Source organism: Giraffa tippelskirchi, chromosome 7 (genome assembly GCF_054371585.1).
Source record: "Giraffa tippelskirchi isolate mGirTip1 chromosome 7, T2T-mGirTip1v1.2.pri, whole genome shotgun sequence".
Taxonomy (NCBI): domain Eukaryota; kingdom Metazoa; phylum Chordata; class Mammalia; order Artiodactyla; family Giraffidae; genus Giraffa; species Giraffa tippelskirchi.
Window position 1 is genome coordinate 35,892,750 of NC_137281.1, and position 20,381 is coordinate 35,913,130.

General features: G+C 48.9%; 1 protein-coding gene across 2 annotated transcripts in view; it reads left to right on the plus strand.

Annotated features, from left to right (window-relative positions):
• PLLP (plasmolipin) overlaps positions 1-20,381 on the plus strand; it is a 46,682-nt gene that overhangs the window by 19,781 nt on the left and 6,520 nt on the right. The window lies entirely within an intron of this gene.

The window sequence follows — 20,381 nt, forward strand, 5'->3', positions numbered from 1 at the left end:
GCCTTGGTTTTCAGCTTTTCCCTTGCCTGCTTTTCTTAGCAAATAACCGGCTTAAAATTGGTATGCCAGGAAGATGAGTTTGGGGATGGTGAATTTTGCTCCCCTACACTGCAGGTGAAGCACTTGTTTCTGGGTGGCCAGAAGCTGAGGGAGATAAGTGGTGACCATTTTCTGTTTGTAGCCTTAGGGGGTTTGGAACCGCAGAGGGCTGCTCTAAGCTGGGCTGAGGACGAGGAAGCCGCGGGGTGGGTCCCCCAGGGTTCGCTCCTGGTAGACAGGACCTGAGCATCAGCCCCTTTTGCATTTGAACAATGAGACTTGGAATAAGGGGAACTAGAGGAGGGTCCTGCTGTGTCTGCAAGAACTGGAGTAGCTTCCGCTGGAGGAGGCTTGTGTCTCTTGATTTGGGGGTCCCTGTGGGCTTCACAGCCCAGTCCTGAGCATCTGGCTTCCATCGCACACAGATGTAGACAGAGGTGTCCATGGAATGTAGGACTGGCCCGGAGAGCTGTGGGGGGGCTTGGCACTTAGACTCCAGGGACTGGCTGTGAGTGGGATGGCCTTCCTTTGCCCTCCCTGCAGGGTTTGTGGAGCCCAGAGTGGGAGGATGAAAGTCTCCCATTGGAGTGCTGAAGACCTGCACCTTTTAGTGACTTCACCAATTGGCTTGTGGGAGAAGCTGCTTCCTGAACTGTTTCTCTGGCAATGGACAGTTCCATGGGGTCTGAGACAAGGGGGGCTCCACTCAACAGGCACTACGTCTGCTGGGCAGCCAACGTGGCTCCCACCACTCAGATGCCAACTAGGCTCCAGGCTCTTTGCTAAGAGCTTCATATTCTCGTATATTCCTCCACTCTACGGGTGAGGAAACTGAGGCTCAGAGGTCAGTTTTTGGCCCAAGAGCTCATAGAATGTTAGAGCTAGGATCAAAGCCCCCAGTGGCCTGATTTTTCTGATCTGCACTTTGTTATCACACTCAGCTGGGCTCTTCCCCAGCTGGGCACTGGGTGTGGTGCTGTTGTGGGAGCAATGGAGACCCTATTTCCAGTGCCTTGTCTCTGAAGCTCTTGGTCTCTGAGGGAGGTGCTCAAAGGATGAGCTTCCTATGGAGGGATCAGGTGGGCTGCCTGGAGGAGGCAGTACCTGGGAAGGTATCAGACATCCGTGTTTCCCAAGATCTGGTGAAGGGTTCCAGATGTGGAAGGAGGAAGAGGGGCTGAGTAGGAAGGCCCCAGCTTCTTGAGAAGGAGATGTGTTCTTTGTTTAGTATTAAATGTGTCCTGAAGAACCAACCTTAGTGTTCGCTGATTTGTCACTTCCCCCACCCCATCTCGGAGAAGGCAATGGGACCCCACTCCAGTACTCTTGCCTGGAAAATCCCATGGACGGAGGAGCCTGGTAGGCTACAGTCCATGGGGTCGCTAAGAGTCGGACACAACTGAGCTCGGACACAACTGAGCGGCTTCACTTTCACTTTTCACTTTCATGCCTTGTAGAAGGAAATGGCAACCCACTCCAGTATTCTTGCCTGGAGAATCCCAGGGATGGGGGAGCCTGGTGGGCTGCCATCTATGGGGTCGCACAGAGTTGGACACGACTGAAGCGACTTACCAGCCACCCCATGTAGCTCCAGAAATAATATGAGATGGGATATGATATTAAGTCACATATGACAGAAGAGTTAAAGTAATATATTTTTAAAAGTTGGTAGTGTGTGTGTGTGTGTGTGTATGTGGAGGTGGGATAGGGGCTGACTTAAAGAGAGCTGGAAAGAATCAAGACTCTGTCACAAATTTAAGGCTGTTGATTCTTTGTTGAGTTTCCTAGCAGCCTAGGCAAAAAAAGAAGCATGAATTTATGCAGATAGTATCTAAAAAGGAAGAAAAATAAAATAAAAAAGGAAGCAGTCATGCCTGGTCTAGAGATAACTCTTGGTCTTAAAAACCTGGAAGCTTTGATGCTGTAGATCTTTGTTTGGCTAGTGGGTAGAGGAACTTTGTGGAAGCTGTGGTTAACTTGGCTGATCCCAGAGACTTATATAGAGTAAGTATAAAGTGAAGCGCACATTTCTTCTTCTTCTTTTTTTTTAATCTTCCTCCAGCCTGGGGGAGAAAGGTGATCTCCTGGGTTTGCATACGTGTATGCTAAATTGCTTCAGCCGTGTCTAACTTTTTGCAACCCTATGAACTGTAGCCTGCCAGGCTCCTCTGTCTATGGGATTCTCCAGGCAAGGAGATCTTCTCAGACCCAGCAATCGAACCCATATCTCTTATGTCTCCTGCATTGGCAGTCAGGTTATTTATCACTGGTGCCACGTGGGAAGCCCCATGTGGGTTTACCGATGAAGGAACAGGCTTAGAGAGGTTGAGGAACTTGTACAAGGACACATGGGGTAGAGTGGCCAGGCTGTGATTTGCACTCAGGTCTGAGAATCCAAAGCCTGGCTCTAGCTGTGCTTCCTTTTGTTTTGTTTTTGGGATTTTGTTTTGTTTTTGGTGGGAAATGGGGTGCCTTGGAGGGGAAGAAGAGGAAATTCAGCATGGGAAACTCATCAGAGGCCAGGGCCACCAGGGAAGGCTTCCTGATAGAAATGGGCTCTGAAGTGTTTAGTTATGTGAAAGGGGTAGTAAGAAGGTGGTACAGAGCAGATGAACCTTGGAATATCTCATATAAAGGCCCAGCAGTCAGAAGGCTTGGGACATAGAAGCCCTATGCATGGTCTGTGACAGTAGGGCCATTTGTGTTTAGAAGCTTCTATCCTATCCTTGGGGCTTCCCCAGTGGCTCAGTGGTAAAGAATCCACCTACAATGCAGAGATGCAGGATACCCGGGTGGGGAGGGTCTCCTGGAGAAGGAAATGGCAATCCTCTCCAATATTCTTCCCCAGAGAATCCCACGGACAGAAGGGCCTGGTGGGCTACAGTTCATAGGGTCGCAAAGAATGGGACGTGACTGAGTGACTGACACACACGCACAATTCCCAGTTAGCAGGTGAACAAACAGATCGGAAGTTTCACTTGCCATTTGATCACAGTGATCCATGGGCGGTAGTGAGAGGATTGGTGGAAGCAGAGAAACTTGGTTTCAAATCCTGGCTCTGTGATCTTGGACAAGTTCCCTAATATTCCTAAGCCTCAGTTTCCTTGTCTGTGAAATGGTGATGGTGAGATTGTGGGGAAGGTGGAAGCTGTTGCCTGCAGAGGGCTTAGCACAGTGTATGTTAGAATGAAGGGAAGTTATTAGGATTCACAGGGTCATAGAAATCTAGGGCTCTTAACGCTTGGTCCCAAAGGTCCCTGGGTGTCTCCTCAACAAGAGCTTGTATGCTTCTAGGGACAGGGGGCTCAGTCTCTCTGAAGGCTACCTGCTCTATCCTTCTGCACCTGGGAGTGTGAGACGGTTCTTCCTCTTGGTAATCCTCGATCTCTCTCCAGCCCCACAAGGCATGGAAGCTTCTCTCCAGGTTGGAGGCAGGACAGGATCTGAAAGTCAGCTCTTTAGCCTGGTGAGACAAGGTTGTTGAGGTCTGAGAGGTGCGAGCAGAGGTTGGCCATATTGGGATCACAGTGTTGGGGACTCACGGGGTTTTCCTTAGCACTGGGTTTTATGGGTTCCATCTCCCTAGGGCAGCATTCCTGATGCTGCATGCTCCCCACCTTCCTCCATGCTCCACTGTATGGAGCACACCAGCGCCTGTATTGTTAGCTCCGCCTACATGCCTCACTTGTGGTTGGGGGATTCTTGAATGTTTGGAGTCAATTTGTAATTATATAACCAATATATGGACACATTCTCCTTAAAAAGCAAAAACCTATTACAGATAAGACTAAAATTATCCCTGGACCCCCTGCCTGTCTCCCCAAGGGAACTGCTGTATTGAGGTGTTTCTATTTCTTTTTCCCATGCATTTAAAACACACTGATGGCTTAATTCTGTATCCTTTGTTCAGTTGCTTGTCTCATACCCAGGGTACCTGCATCTCTTCGAGCTGTTTCCCTCCTTCTTAACAGTTCAGGCTATTCCAGAATGTCACTGGTTGGACCCTAGTTCATTTAGCCATTTCTCTATTGATGGGCCTGTTTTTTGTTTTTTTATTTATTTTGGGCTTCCCTTGTGACTCAGCTGGTAAAGAATCCGCCTGCAATGTGGGAGACCTGGGTTCGATCCCTGGGTTGGGAAGGTCCCCTGGAGGAGGGAAAGGCTACCCACTCCAATATTCTGGCCTGGAGAATCCCATGGACTGTCCATGAGTCGCAAAGAGTCAGACACAACTGAGCGACTTTCACTTCACTTTATTTTTTTCTTCCTTGTTTTTTAAAACTTTTTATTTTGTTTGGGGTATAGCCAATTAACAATGTTGTGAGAGTTTCAGATGAACAGTGAAGGGACGCAGCCATACATATACATGTATCCATTCTCCCCCAAAGTCCCCTCCCATCCAGGCTGCCACATAACATTGATATAGCGTAACAGTGCTATACAGTAGGTTCTTGTTGGTTATCCATTTTAAATGTAGCACTGTGTAAATGTTGATAGGCCCATTTTTTAAAAATGCTTTTACTCTTTTAAAAATATATACAGACATATAGCAAAAACATTTCAGCAGTCCAAAGGGCTATCAATGAATACAAAGGGTTATCAATGAATATATAATCTCTCATCCTGGTTGGGTCACTGCCCACACTCCCATCCCTGGCCCTCACCCGAGGCATTATGGGTGTGGCATTCCAGGGTGAGTCAGTGGGTTATTTACATAAAACACAGGTAGCCCCACCCCACCTGTGCCCTGCCAGGCTTTCCCTCCTGGCAATATACCTAGGGATGTCCTATATCATTGCACAGAAAACTACATGTGTCTTTCTTTTTTAATCCTTTCTTTTCTTAATTTCTTCAATAGATAGCCTAACAGGCTCTTCTTGCATGGGATTTTCCAGGCAATACTGGTGTGGGTTGCTATTTCCTTCTCCAAGAGATCTTCCTGACCCAGGGATTGAACCTGGGTCTCCTGCATTGTAGGCAGACACTTTACCGTCTGAGCCAGAAGCCAAGAAAAGTGGCCATTAAATGGGTCTCTGAGTTATGATACTACATTGCAGCTAGATTTATATTGTAGAAGGAAATTTAAATGGAGTGAGCTTCCATATGTTCAAATTTTCATGGCCTTGTATTTAGACAGTGAGATCCAAAAGGAATTTAAGGTGTATATAGTTCAGAGGGATAATTCTAGTAAGGAGACAGAAGACATTTTAACTGATCTACCCTGTGGAGCCATCCAAAGGTTAAATCCTCTGCAAGGAGGAGCCAGAGCTACTCCTTGCTTACTGGGAGGAACAATTACCTCAGGGGAAGACACAGCTAGGGATGAAAAGAGGCCCCACCCATATTCAGGAACTTCTTCTTTGTACCCTGAGTTACCCAAGTTCAGTTCAGTTGCTCAGTCACATCTGACCCTTTGCAACCCCATGGACTGCAGCATGCCAGGCTTTCGTGTTCATCACCAACTCCTGGAGCCTACTCAAAGTCATGTCCATTGAGTCGGTGATGCCATCCAACCATCTCTTCCTCTGTCAACCCCTGCTCCTCCTGCCTTCAGTCTTTCCCAGCATCAGGGTCTTTTCCAGTGAGTCAGTTCTTCGCATCAGGTGGCCAAACTATTGGAGTTTCAGCTTCAGCATCAGTCCTTCTAATGAATATTCAGGACTGATTTCCTTTAGGATGGACTGGTTGGATCTCCTTGCAGTCCAAGTGACTCTCAAGAGTCTACTCCAACACCACAGTTCAAAAGCAACAATTCTTTGGTGCTCAGCCTTCTTTATGGTCCAACTTTCACGTCCATACACGACTGCTGCAAAAATCATAGCTTTGACTAGACCTTTGTTGGCAAAGTAATGTCTCTGCTTTTTTATACTATTAGGTTTTTTGTAGGTTTGTCATAGTTTGTCTTCCAAGGAGCAAGCGTCTTTTTAATTTCATGGCTAGAGTCACCATCTGCAGTGATTTTGGAGCCCAAGAAAATAGAATCTCACTGTTTCCATTGTTTTCCCATCTATTTGCCATGAAGTGATGGGACCACATTCATTTTATGAATGTTGAGTTTCAGGTCAGATTTTTTACTCTACTCTTTCACTTTCATCAAGAGGCTCCTCAGTTTCTCTTCACTTTCTGCCATAAGGGTGGTGTCATCTGCATATCTGAAGTTATTGATATTTCTCCTGGCAGTCTTGATTCCAGCTTGTGCTTCATCCATTCCAGCATTTTGCATAATGGACTCTGCATTTAAGTTAAATAAGCAGGGTGACAATATACATCCTTGACATACTCCTTTCACAATTTGTAACCAGCCCGTTGTTCTATGTCTGGTTCTAACTGTTGCTTCTTGACCTGCATACAGATTTCTCAGGAGGCAGGTAAGGTGGTCTGGTAGTCCCATCTCTTGAAGAATTATCTACAGTTTGTTGTTTGTTGTGATCCACACAGTCAAAGGCTTTGGTGTAGTCAATAAAGCAGAGCTAAATGTTTTTCTGGAACTCACTTGCTTTTTCTGTGATTCAGTGGATGTTGGCAATTTGATCTCTGGTTCCTCTGCCTTTTCTAAATCCAGCTTTAACATCTGGAAGTTCTCAGTTCACGTGTTGTTGAAACCTCGCTTAGAGAATGTTGAGCATTACTTTGCTAGTATGTGAGATGAGTGCAATTGTGTAGTAGTTTGAACATTCTTTGGCATTGCCATTCTTTGGGATTGGAATGAAAACTGACCTTTTCAGCTAGCATTGTCAATGATATAAATTACCAACCAACTGCCCCTACAGTTTTGCCTCTGAGAGAAGTTCCTGATAGAAATTGAGGAACAATATGTGTCTATGTACCTTTTTCAATGTCCGATCTAAGTATGGCAGAGGACAAGTTGGGAAGTTTTTCTGAGGATCCTGAACTCTTTACAAAATAATTTACCCCACTAGTAAGATCTTTTGATCTTACCTGGGGGGACTTAACAGAGTTTACTATCCCTTTGCTGCACCCTCGAGGAAAAGCAGGATGTCATACTGGTAGCCAGAGCCCATGCAGACCAACTGGCAGCCCAAGCCGACAGAGCCATGCAGTGCACTGGGTGGGGAATGATGCTGTCCCTGAGGCAAATCTGCAATGGAATTACCAGCTGAATTCTATTGATAATAGATAGATGGGACCATATGATTAACTGTTTAATAGAAGGTATGAAGAAACTTACAGTAAAACCTGTTAATTATGAAAAGGTGAAAGAAGTCCAACAGGGATAGGATGAAAACCCTGCAGTCTTCCAAAGGAGATTAGTGGAAGCTTTTAGGAAGGATATCTAAGCTTTTAAGAGTATATCCCTTCTCCTCTGAGGGACGGGCCCTTTTGGCTATGCATTTCATAGCCCAGTCTGCCCCAGACATCAGGCACAAAATTCAGAAAGCAACTGCTGGTCCTCAGACTCCAATGAATGATTTGTTCCAATTGGCTTATTTGGTTTTCAATAATGGGGATACGGTTGAAAAGACTGAATGCACCCAGAGAAATATTCAGGAGACCCAAATGATTGCAATGGCTCTGTCTGCTCAAAGACCACCGACTTGGAGGCTGCCCTTTCTCGGCCAACCTGGTCCTGGTGGACCACAAGGCCCATGGGTACCCATACAAGGCCAGTGTAGCCTGTGTGGACAGAAGGAGCACTGGAGGAAGCACTGCGGTTGATGTGTCCTTTGCAAGTAGCCAGGCATTGGCAGAGGGAATGCCCCAGACACCAGAGAGCAGAGGTCCCTCAACCATTGACGGTTTTGCAATCAGAAGACCAATGGGACCCAAGGCCAAAAATGGCTCTGCCTAGAAATACCATTTACATATGTAGGTGTCCAGCCTTGGGTGATCATTGATGTGGCTTGGTAGAATTTCTTATAGACACTGGTGCAACCTTCTCAGTCTTCACCCAAAGGATTAAGACTTAGCTTACATACCAACAGATAAAACACAGGCAGTTTTGAAAGTCCTAGGCTTGATAGAGGAAAGGCCACAACCTTGCTATACCAAGGGAAAAAACTGGGCTAAAAATAGGGGGTTAATAAGTCAAAGGGGATGGTATATGTTAGATGAAAATACTGTGATTCCACAAGCTCAGCAATGGAAAGTAATCAAGATTTTATATGAAACTACCCACTATGGATGTGAAGCTCTTTGGAATTTACTACAAAGATTGCTTGTGGGTAAAGGAATGAAAATGGTGGTGGCCCAGATTACCAAATCATGTGACACATGTTTACAAAATAATCCTAGAAAAATGCCACCCCCTCCTCCATTATTTAGACCCATTCAACACCAAAGAGAACTGGTAAATTGATTTTACTCAGATGCCCAAGTCCAGAGGAAACAAATACTTATTGGTAAAGGTAGACACATTCACTGAATGGCTAGAGAATTTTCCCACATGGACAGAAAGAGTAACAAAGAATTTGATTAAAAAGATAATCCCACTTTTCAGATTACCTCAATATACATAAAATGATAATGAACCTCTCCCAGATTTAGGAATTATTTTGGGAAAATGGTTTGGGTTCTCAAGAAAAGTGAAAGTGAAGTCACTCAGTTGTGTCCAACTCTCTGTGACCCCATGGACTGTAGCCTACTAGGCTCCTCCATCCATGGGATTTTCCAGGCAAGAGTACTGCAGTGGGTTGCCATTTCCTTCTCCAGAGGATCTTCCCAACCCAGGGATTGAACCCAGGTCTCCCGCATTGTAGGCAGACGCTTTACCATCTGAGCCACCAGGAAGCCCAAGATCATGACTAAAATTCTGAAACAGAAACTATGAGGTCTCTGTGTTTGTGTGTTCATATGTGTCTATATGTGTGTTCTAGACGTACAGTATTGCCAAAAGTTAACTCACAAAAGAGCCCTATTTAATTGACTTAAAGGAAATTAAATACTCATAATAAATACTCAAAAATACAAAATAATCCGGCCAGAATTAATCTCAGTCTCATCTTATCTGAAAAATACTCAGGACAAAACTGATATCTGGTATTGAAAGTGGTTTAAGCTTTTTGGTATAATTAATATAGGCAAAGAGTTACACATGATCAGGATTTTCTAAGACTGAATTAAATTTAGTTGGGTAAGTGGATTTTGTTAGAAATGGGCTAAAGTGAAATAAGACTGGATTTGATTTCTCCCTCCAAATATTCTTGAAATGCTTCTTTTGATAAACAGATGGAGATGAATTTCTTTGCCTGTAAGTGTTTGCTTTTGAGATCTTTAGGGAAATAAACCTTTAGGTTAGGGAAAAAGTATTGTCTCCCAGTGACTTATCTTATCTAACTAAAAACTAACTTTGGGATGTTTTAGAGGGATCCTGCATTATCTCAAAGAGAAATATTTAACTAGGGTTATTTGGTATATTATGTTAAATGTGATCATTTGTAATTCTGGTTATTGTAACCAACTTTATCACACTGTAATCAGATGTTTGACCATGCCTTTTGAGCCTTTTGTCATTTATACATACTTATGTACACTGGTGCTGGTTCAAAAAATGCTTCATCATCCAGAAGATACACAGGAAGACTAAGGAACCAGTTACAGCAGTTCTACATCAAGATGGCTATATAGGGATTTCAGCCCATGTAGACTAAAACAAGGAGCCTCCCTTGTCCCTGGGGCCCCTAGATCAGGTATCCAGAATTACAGAAGATGGACCTTCGCTTCTGCTTCCCAAACTGGGTTTTGGCTGGGTTAGTGTCCCAGCCACGTGGGTTCAAGTCCCAATCTGGTAAATGGTTTCACCCTGACCCTATTCCCAGCAGGCAGAGAGGCCAGGTCTCATGGGGCTAATGAAGTGCCTGTGATCCCCGAAGCCAGCTCTCTCTGGAAGGCCAATGGCAGGGACCAGCCTAGGGTGCCGAAAACATTGCTTCTGTCATCCCCTCAGGGTTCAAGGACTGCCCCTGCTTCCAGGGCACTGATCAGTTCAGTTCAGTCGCTCAGTCGTGTCCGACTCTTTGCGAACCCATGAATTGCAGCACGCCAGGCCTCTCTGTCCATCACCAACTCCCGGAGTCCACCCAAACCCATGTCCATCGAGTCAGTGATGCCATCCAACCATCTCATCCTCTGTCGTCCCCTTCTCCTCCCGCCCTCAATCCTACCCAGCATTAAGGTCTTTTCCAATGAGTCAACCCTTCGCATGAGGGAACTGATAGTCCCTCCCAATTAGTCTCCAGGGAGTATCCCTACCTTCTGGGATTTGGAATTTTGTTCCCCACTGGGATCTCTCTATCTGCTGAGTAACAGAACTGGCCCCACCATTAACTGTGCCTAACCTTGGGCGAGGTTTATCTTTTCCTTGGTTTTCTCATCTATGAAATGGGCCAGGTGCTATGAGTTGGGCTTCCTGGGAGTGAAGCCCTGGGGCAGGGTTGGGAGAGGGGTTGGAGTTGAGTTGCACTTGACCTGGGCTTTCGAGGGGCCTAAGGCCTTCCTGGGATAGCTCTTTATGGCTGTTAGGGTCTTTGTGCTGGGGAGAAGGCACAGATTGGCCTTCTGGGGAGACCAAGAGACCCTGCAGAGGAGGGAGAGGAGGAGGGTGGGAAGGCAGGCAGGTAGGGTCTAAATTTCTGGAACCTCACTGAGGGGCTGTGTTGCTGCTGCCTCTGGGAGCCAGGGAAGGCCTTGGGGATGCCTCAGGGGGCCCCCACCTGCCTCCACACACCTGGGGCTGTCTGTGGAGGGGACCTGCTTAGTCTCTGGCCCCAGAGTGCTGCTTGAGCTTCAGGTTGGGAAGGCTTTTCTAGAACCCCAAGAGAGACCCCAGAGGAAGATGGTGGCAGTGGGCTCCTTGACATTCAGTCTGCACGCAGGGGCTGGAGGTCCCCGTTAGGGGGGTCTGGGGGTGGCAGGGCCGTGAGGGTAGGGGTATAGAAGTCTCTTTCATCTTTAATTCTGTAACTCAGGACTCAGGAATAACAAGCAATGTGATAAAGCCTCTGTTTGGAAAGCCCTGGAGGTGACCCAGGCCCTGAGTCAGTGTTCCCCTCCTCCTCCTCCTCCTTGGCAACCCAGGCTGGGAGCTGCATGCTTGTGGGTGGAGACCCTGGCTGCCTGGCTCTTTCCCCCCGCCCTGCACTCCCTGAAGCCTGTAACAGCGCCTGGCACACAGCGGGCCCTTGGGGGAGAGTTTGTTCAGTGACTCGATGTAGTAACTCACGTGCCTGATTTTCAGGTGACAAAAAGGAGGTTTGGCAGAGTTAGATACCAGCCCAGACCCGGTCAGTTGGCTCCAGGCTGGGTTATGAACCTGCCCTGGCATGGCCTGCAGAGTACACCGCGGGAATTCCAAGGAGCCTTTCCCTCTGCACTGGGAGGAGGTGGGGTGCGGAGTTGTGGTGGCACCCCGCCGCCTGGCGCCTCTGTCCCCTGCGCCTTTGTCTCCTGTGACACAATGGGTGGCTTTTTGTCCCCATAAAGTCCCTTTCACCATAGGGAGAAGGGCCAGAGCGGGGGTGGAGGCCAGGCCAAGTTCTGAGTGTCCTGAGCTGCCCAGATGTGTCCCTGTGCGGGGGATCCCCGGGAAGGGTTCACGTGGTCCCCTGGACCTCAGTTTTCTGGAAAGTGCAATGGGGAGAAGGGAGTCCTGGGGGCTGTTGGATGGGCCCTGCCCTCAAATTGTTCCCAAAACATTTGGTTTCATTACCAATGTTTAAAGAAATGAAGATTTCATGTAGAAGTTTGGATTTCTAATGTCTCTTTAAAAATTAGAGGTTCTTGGGACTTCCCTGGTGGTCCAGAGGTTAAGGATCTGTGCTTCCACTGTAGGGGGCATGAGCTCAATCCCTAGTTGGGGAAATAAGATCCTTCATGTTGTATGGTTGTTGCAATCCAAAAAAAAACAAGTTCTGGCTGTCCCAGGCCTGCGTTCCCCTAGACATCAGCTGGTTGCTCTCAGCTCCACAGACCTCCCCTGGCCCACCTTAGTCATTTCTGTGACCTGCCTGTCTCGGTCGGTGGCTGCTGAGTTTGAAACCACAATGTTAGCTCTGTGGCACAATGTCCCATCTCGTGCAACCTCCACCCCCCATCTCTGGGGTTTACTTCCTCTAAGCCCCAGGCTGTCTAACAGACTTCCTAGCCACTCACAACCTCTACAACTATTCACTTTTTTCTTTACTTTGTTTTACCTGCATGACATACCTATGAGGTGGTTGCAGGAAGGGGGATCCCTTCCCGGGCCCAAGAGTGGGCTCTTGTCTAACACTCGGAAATGAATTGTCCAAGGAGACACACGTGTTGACAAAGCAAGAGACGTTATTGGGAAGGGGTGCCCGAGAGGAGAGCAGGAGGGTAAGGGAACCCAGAACTGCTCTGCCATGTGGCTTGCAGTCTCGGGTTTGATGGTGACGGGATTCATTTCTAGGCCAATTCGTTGTCTCTGGCCAATCACTCTTGATTCGGGGTCCTTTCTGGTGGTGCATGCACTGCTCAGCCAAGATGGGTGCCAGCGAGAAGGATTCTGGCAGGTGGTAGGACACTGAGAGGTGATACCTCCTTTTGACCTTTCCCAAATTCTTCCGGTTAGTGGTGGCTTGTTAGTTCTGTGTTCCTTACCAGGACCTCTTGTTGTAAAATAACTCATGCACATGGTTACTATGGTGCCTGACCAGGGTGGCTGGTTTCAATCGGTGTGTTTCCCCTAACAAGGTGACCAGCATAGGGGTACATTCTCAACCTTATGTGTCAGATTAAAAAACAAGCCAAAAAGGTTAGGTGACTCTATGATGAACCTAGACAGTGTATTAAAAAGCAGAGTTCACTTTGCCAACAAAGGTCTATATAATCAAAGTCAAAGCTATGGTTTTTTCAGTAGTCATGTATGGGTATGAGAGATGGACCATAAAGAAGGATAAACGCCGAAGAATTGATGCTTTCAAACTAGGGTATTGGAGAAGACTCTTGAGCTTGGACTGCAAGGAGATCAAACCAATCAATCTTAAAGGAAATCAACCCTGAATATTCATTGGAAGGACTGATGCTGAAGCTCCATTACTGTGGCCACCTGAGGCAAAGAGCCAACTCATTGGAAAAGATACTGATGCTGGGAAAGATTGAGGGCAGGAGGCAACAGAGGATGAGATGGTTGGATGGTATCACCGACTCAATGTATGTAAGTTTGAGCAAACTCTGGGAGATAGTGAAGGACAAGAAAGCCTGGCACGCTGCAGTCCATGGGGTTGCAGTTGTAGTTCCATGGACATGACTTAATGACTGAACAACAACAATAAGGCCACCCAACAAATCTCAAGGGATACTCGGCCCAGGGAATGGAGAGTATTAAAAGGAGAGTTGAGTGACCGTCCTGGGGCCTGAGAGGAGTTAGCGAGCACTCCTGGGATTGGTAGAGTCCCTTCAGTCAGTATGAGGGAGGAAAGGTTGTGGGTACCCCTGGAGGAGGCCTGAGCTGAGTAGTGTCAGGCCTTAGACTGAGAAGCGCCTTGGAGGACACTGAGCAGACCTCCCTGCTTCTGCTGTTCAGAGCGGAAGACTGAGGTCTAAACGGTGGAGGTTCTGTCCTGGGACACTTAGCCTGTGAGGAGTGGAGGGAATGAAGCTGCAGGAGGAGTCCTAAGGTGGGGTTGGGTTGCTTTCTGCTCACCTCTACCACCTTTGGATAAACCCAGCTGCCTTATCTGAAAGGTGGGCGGGGCCACACTGATGGGTGGGGGTGGGGAGGTGACCCTTATCTGCCAGGAACTATGCTTGGTGCTTAAGGTTAAATATACTTCATCTCACCAAGCCTCACACCCCTAGGAACTGCACGTGCTATTCCTACCCTATCTACTGCAGGAAACCAGGCACAGAGAATGGACTGGAAAACCCAGGTTCTAACCTTTCGAAGTGATAATGACATTAGGGCATGTCAGTTCAGTTCAGTTCAGTCGCTCAGTCGTGTCCGACTCTTTGCAACCCCATGAATCGCAGCACGCCAGGCCTCCCTGTCCATCACCAACTCCCTGAGTGCACCCAAGCACATGCCCATCGAGTCGGTGATGCCATCCATCCATCTCATCCTCTGTCATCCCCTTCTCCTGCCCCCAATCCTTCCCAGCATTATAGTCTTTTCCAATGAGTCATTTTCCATGAGGTGGCCAGAGTATTGGAGTTTCAGCTCCAACACCAGTCCTTCCAATGAACACCCAGGACTGATCTCCTTTAGGATGGACTGGTTGGATCTTCTTGCAGTCCAAGGGACTCTCAAGAGTCTTCTCCAACACCACAGTTCAAAAGCATCAATTCTTCGGCGCTCAGCTTTCTTTATAGTCCAACTCTCACATCCATACATGACCACTGGAAAAACCATAGCCTTGACTAGATGGACCTTTGTTGGCAAAGTAATGTCTCTGCTTTTAAATATGCCATCTAGGTTGGTCATAACTTTCCTTCCACGGAGTAAGCGTCTTTTACTTTCATGGCTGCAATCACCATCTGCAGTGATTTTGGAACCCCAAAAAAGAAAGTCTGACACTGTTTCCACTGTTTCCCCATCTATTTCCCATGAAGTGATGGGACCAGATGCCATGATCTTAGTTTTCTGAATGTTGAGCTTTAAGCCAACTTTTTCACTCTCCTCTTTCACTTTCATCAAGAGGCTCTTTAGCTCTTCTCCGCTTTCTGCCATAAGGGTGGTGTCATCTGCATATCTGAGGTTATTGATATTTCTCCTGGCAATCTTGATTCCAGCTTGTGCTTCCTCCAGCCCAGCGTTTCTCATGATGTACTCTGCATATAAGTTAAATAAGCCGGGTGACAACATACAGCCTTGACGCACTCCTTTTCCTATTAGGACATGTACTGAGTGTCAAGACTGTGTTGGGTGTTGGTCTGAGTGCCTTTCGTACATTACTTCATTTACATCTACCCTTGTAAAGTCAGCACATTTTGAAGATGAGCACACGGAGGTACAGAGAGGTTCAGCAACTTGCTGGAGGACACACAGCTCATAAGTTGGCAGGGCCAGAGCTTGAACCCAGGGAGTCAATAGGTGAACTTTTCATCATCAGTTAATGCCAACATCTCCCAGTTAAATCAGATCATAACAGCCATTCACAGCCTCAAAGAATAGCTAAGAAAGATGTATTCATTTCCTAGGGCTGCCATAACAAATTGTCACGAACGAGGCCACTTAAGGAGAAGGCAATGGCAACCCACTCCAGTACTCTTGCTTGGAAAATCCCATGGACGGAGGAGCCTGGTAGGCTGTAGTCCATGGGTCACTAGGAGTTGGACACGACTGAGCAACTTCACTTTCGCTTTTCACTTTCATGCATTGGAGAAGGAAATGGCAACCCACTCCAGTATTCATGCCTGGAGAATCCCAGGGACACGGAGCCTGGTAGGCTGCCGTCTATGGGGTCGCACAGAGTCAGACACGACTGAAGCGACTTAGCAGCAGCAGCAGCAGGCCACTTAAAAAACAACAGAAATTTATTGTCTCACAGTATTAGAAGTTCAAAGTCAAGGTGCTGGCAAGGTTGGTTCCTTCGGGAGGCCCTGAAGGAGAGTCTGTCCCATGCTTCTGGCCAGGAATCCTTTGTTTTCCTTGGCTTGGAGACATATCACTCCGATCTCTGCCTCCATCTTCACATGGTGTTCTTTCTGTGTGTGTCTCTATGTCCAGTTTCCCTCTTATAAGAACCCCAGCCCTTGGATTGCCCTCGCCCCGCCAACTGAGAAATGCCTCATGGTCAGGCATTTGTGACTAATCCCTTTCCTCTCTGACTCAGCAGGTGCTTTTAACAAAAATCTCTGTTATCCAGTTGAGAAAAAAAATTTTGGAAGTGCAAACATCCTGGAGCATGTGTGAATGTGACCTTTTAGACAGTGTTAGTCGCTCAGTCATGTCCGACTCTGCAACCCCATGGACTGTAGCCCACCAGGCTCCTCTGTCCATGGAATTCTCCAGGCAAGAATACTGGAATGGGTTGCCATTCCCTTCTCCAGGGGATCTTCCCAACCCAGGGATTGAACTTCGGTCTCCTGCAGATTCTTTACCATCTGACCCAGCAGGGGAGCTGCCGTTTAAAGACAAAATCCCTCATCTGAAATCTTTAGGTTTTCAGGAAGAAAGGGCATTTTTTTTTTTTTTCCCTTCAGGATATCCAGACAGTTCTCTTGGTTCATCTGCAGGGGATGCCTGAGGAGGCGTGGCAGGGGCCTCAGAGTTTGGAAAGGCCGAGGGGTGAGGTTTCATTCTGTGCATGTCTGTAAGTGTGTGTATGTCTGTGTGTCTATCTTTGAAGAGTAAGACACACAGATGTATATGTAGAGAAGCACAGGGACAGAGGAACATGGGGGCAAGAGACAGGGACCTTGAGAGTTTGTTAAAGCAGAGTTCTGCTCTTCCTCACCCAGCTCCCTCCCTTTGCCATCTCCCCCAACTCCATCCCCACCCCCACCCCCTGCTCTCATGTCCTAGTGAGATCTTTCTTGACCTTCTTATCCCTTCTCAGCTGAATTTTTCCCCATAACACATTTCCTGTGCTTCCCTCATGTACTGAGGTTTCATCTGACTCCCCTACCCCCAACCCAGCTGTATAGTAAGAGCTCCAGGAGAGCAGGGCTTCCCATGTTTACTGCTCACACAGTGGTAAGTGCTCAACAGATGTTTGGCTTTTACAATTCTTAAAAAATTTTTACTTATTTATTTGGCTGCCCCAGGTCTTAGTCACAGCATGCAGGATCTTCAGTTGTGACATGGGACCTCTCTTGATTGTGCCTTGTGGGATCTAGTTCCCTGACCCGGGATTGAACCTGGGCTCCCTGCATTGGCAGCCTACGGTCTTAGCCACTGGACCACCCGGGAAGTCCCACAACAGATACTTGTTGAATGAGTGAACCCAGAGGGAGGCACGTGGTGGGGCCTGTGCTCGGGGAGGGGGTTTTAGAATTGCAGGAGGACCTGGACGAAGCCTAGCGGGCAGGTGGCAGAGTCAGGGCTGTCTGCCTTGCTCTCCGCCTACCACTTCCCCCCTGCCCCTGCATGGTGGGGTTTACCATTCTGGACTGGACTGTAACACAAGTCTTCTGGCCTCTTCCAGCCAGACCTTGGGTCTGCAGCAGGAGGGAGGGTCCAGTGGCTCCTGCACATTCTAGAGATGAGGCCTAGGCCCAGCTTCCCATGCCCAGCAGAGGGTCAGCACATGCGGAGGTGCCCTATCCTGGACTGGAGCGCTCCTGCAGATTCTTGGGACTGGGGGTGAGGGGACAGGAAAAACCAGTCTGTCAGGTTCAGATGGACCTTCCTTGTTGGCGAGCAGAAACCGAGGCAGCTCCCTGGGCACAGGGCCAGGGCGGCAAGGCCAGAGGGACGCCAGAAATTCTCACTGCTTATTCCAGCAGCTTTGTCTCCCAGAGGCTGTACTTGCTGAAATCAGGGCTGAGCAGGAGGGAGAGGCAGAGACCAGGGAGCCGGGATGCCAGCTGGGCCTCGCCCCTCGGAGCCAGCCCAAGTGCCCTCATTTTTTGTACATCACTAAGTAACTCTTGGTAGACCAGGTTTCAGAGAAGGGTCGATCTGGGTTCAAGTCCTGCCCTGCCCTGTCCTTGACTCATGGGTGACCACAGATGACCATGGGCACATTTTCCTCTGAGCTCCTGTTTGAAAAATGGGGCTAATAAATAAGCCTGACTAATGAGAAGGTTATGGGAAAATCAGTGAAATAAAAGGGAAGGTGCTCACCTGAGGCTTGGCACATTATGAGCCAGAGGGCATTACATGGTTACTTGTGACCAAGCCCATGAGTGATAACGCCACCAATTGATAAGTGTACATTAACGTAAACCCAAATCATTCCCTTCGTGATTTTTAATTCACTGCATTTTCTAACTTGCATTCAGATAGTTGTAACCAGGCAACACGATGGCATGGAGGCCCATAAGGACCCTGCTTTAAAGCAAGGAGATAATTAGGGACTTCCCTGAAAGTCTAGTGGTTAGGGTTCCACGCTCCCACTGAGGGGGCACGGGTTTGATTCCCCCAAGCCCAGTGGCATGGCCAAAAAGAAAAAGGCAAGGAGATAATTGTCTGCCCCTGGAAGGGTCCTGTGCCTTGCTATTTTGGGGGTGTCTGTTCTCCTTTCGAGCAGTGACTCCCCCGGGTCTGGGGGCTCTTGGCTCCACTGATGTGTCTGTTTCAGGCAGTGTGTCTGTCCAAAGGATGAGTGGTAAAAACTTGGGGGACTGGGCTGAGATACCCTGACTCTGGGTCCTCATGGATAAGGACTCCCCGCCAGCGGTGTGACTGCCCACAAGGCCCTGCTCCCTGTCCCACCTTCCACACTGCACACTGGGCCTCACGGGCCACCCAGTCTATTGGTGGTGGCTGAAGCAGAGCACTAGAGGCTGGAGGTAGGGCAGGAAGGCTGGCGGGGTGCAGTGCCAGGTGGGCATCCCTGGGAACTCACCCCTTCCCCCCAGGAGGGGAAGAGGGGTAGGTGGAAAAACCTGGAGAGAAGGGGGAGAGGGTGCCTTCTTGAGTCTCACACTCCCACCCTGGGTGGAGGGAGGCAAGGCTGGGAGCACATTTATCAACTCAGATCTGCGTCCTCCTGTAACACACAGCACCTGTGCTGGGAGGGGGTCTGGGCCCTATTTCCCGGATAAGGAAGCTGAGGCCGGTTAGCACCTGAGCCTGTGTTTCCTGAGCAGCTACCATGTGCTCGGCACTGCAGGGCACTGGAGACGCAGCGATGCGCAAAACAGGATTCCGTAGGGGCCTGGGTTCTAGCAGGTGGACTAGAGGTGCCCTGGGGAGCCACACAGAGGCGGGGGCACTTGCCTGGTGTCCCACCACACAGGCAGGGTGAAAGCCCAGTGGCTGACTGCCAAGCCCAGGGCTCTCTACCTCTCACTTCTGGTGGTGGGGGGAAAGTTAAGCTGTCAAAGGGGCTCCTGGACTCCGGGCCTCAGCCAGGGTCACCCCTGCCCTGCCCCACACATGGAGGGGGATTGATACAGAAACTTCCCTTTTGGTCCTTGGCAGAGGACCCTCTCTGGGGGCTTTCCTGGTGGGTCAGGTGGTAAAGAATCCACCTGCAACGTGGGAGACCTGGGTTCGATCCCTGGGTTAGGAGGATCCCCTGGAGAAGGGAATGGCTGCCCACACCAGTATTCTGGCCTGGAGAATCCCATGGACAGAGGAGCCTGGCGGGCTACAGTCCATGGGGTCACAGAGAGTTGGACATGACTGAACAACTTTCACTTTAGGGGACCCTCTCTGGCTGCTCTGGGGTGAGTGACAGCTCTCCCGTGTCTGGGAAGCTGAAGAAATTTTTGTCCTCCAAACCAGCAGGCAGAGGTGGGTTTTGCTCCTGAGCAAGTGAGGTACCACCCTGCCAAGTTCCCCAGGATGCCCTTGAGGCGGGTCAGCCAACCTACCCGTGTATAGAATTCCCTGCAGCACAGCGTCCTCAGCTGGGAATAGTTCCTTTATATACATGAGCCCCCATGGGTGCTGACCTTATAGAGTAAGTATGCTCTTCATACTCATGTGACCGGTGATGTGAGCACAGCACAGAGTGGTTGTGAGTTGCCCAGTGTCACATAGCTGGTAAGAGGAGTGGGTTTTAAGTCAGGCAGTTGGCTCTGGAGGCCATGGCGTTAGCTACTCTGCACACCACGGGATGTTGGGGCCCACCTTGCTACATACGAAAGGTGTGCTAGTCCCTTCACTTCTCCGAGGCCCAGTTTCACCTGGAAGGCAGGGATGGTAGCACCTGTATTGAGGGGCAGTTAGGAGAGTCGGAGAAGGTTGGGTGGAGGGGGCTTGGTGGGGCTCCAGGCAGATGTCACCGTACCTCTGGGCCTCTGTGATTGCGTCCCTGCCTCAGGGATGTGCTGGTGACTTCATCTTTCAGTAGCTTTTCCTAAGCCCCTGGCCGAGCTTGGGTCCTGTCCTGGGTGCCAGCACGCACTTATGAATGAGATAGTCATTGTCTTGGGAAACTGGGCAAGCCTGGGAGACCACCCTCTCCAGGGCTGCAGGGGTCTCACCCTGGAGGCAGCAGAGTGGATGGCAGTGCTGCTGTGGCTTCTGATCTGGGGAAGGAAACAGAATTCCTCTTGGGTGGGTGGTGTGAGCCCAGAAGAGGGCTCTGGAACCCAGACTGGAGGAGTAGGGAAGGTTCCCTGGAGCACATACTATTTCAGCTGGGGTCTGAAGGAGGAGTAAGTTACCAGGCAAGGGCTTTGTATACGTGCGGTAGAAGCCAAATAAATATTTCTCGGGCCAATGAGAAATGTGTCCTGCAGGGGGCGCCCCACGGCGAAGGCCTGGAAGCCTCTGGTCTGTGGCCTCTAGCCTGAGCGCTGGGGGCCCT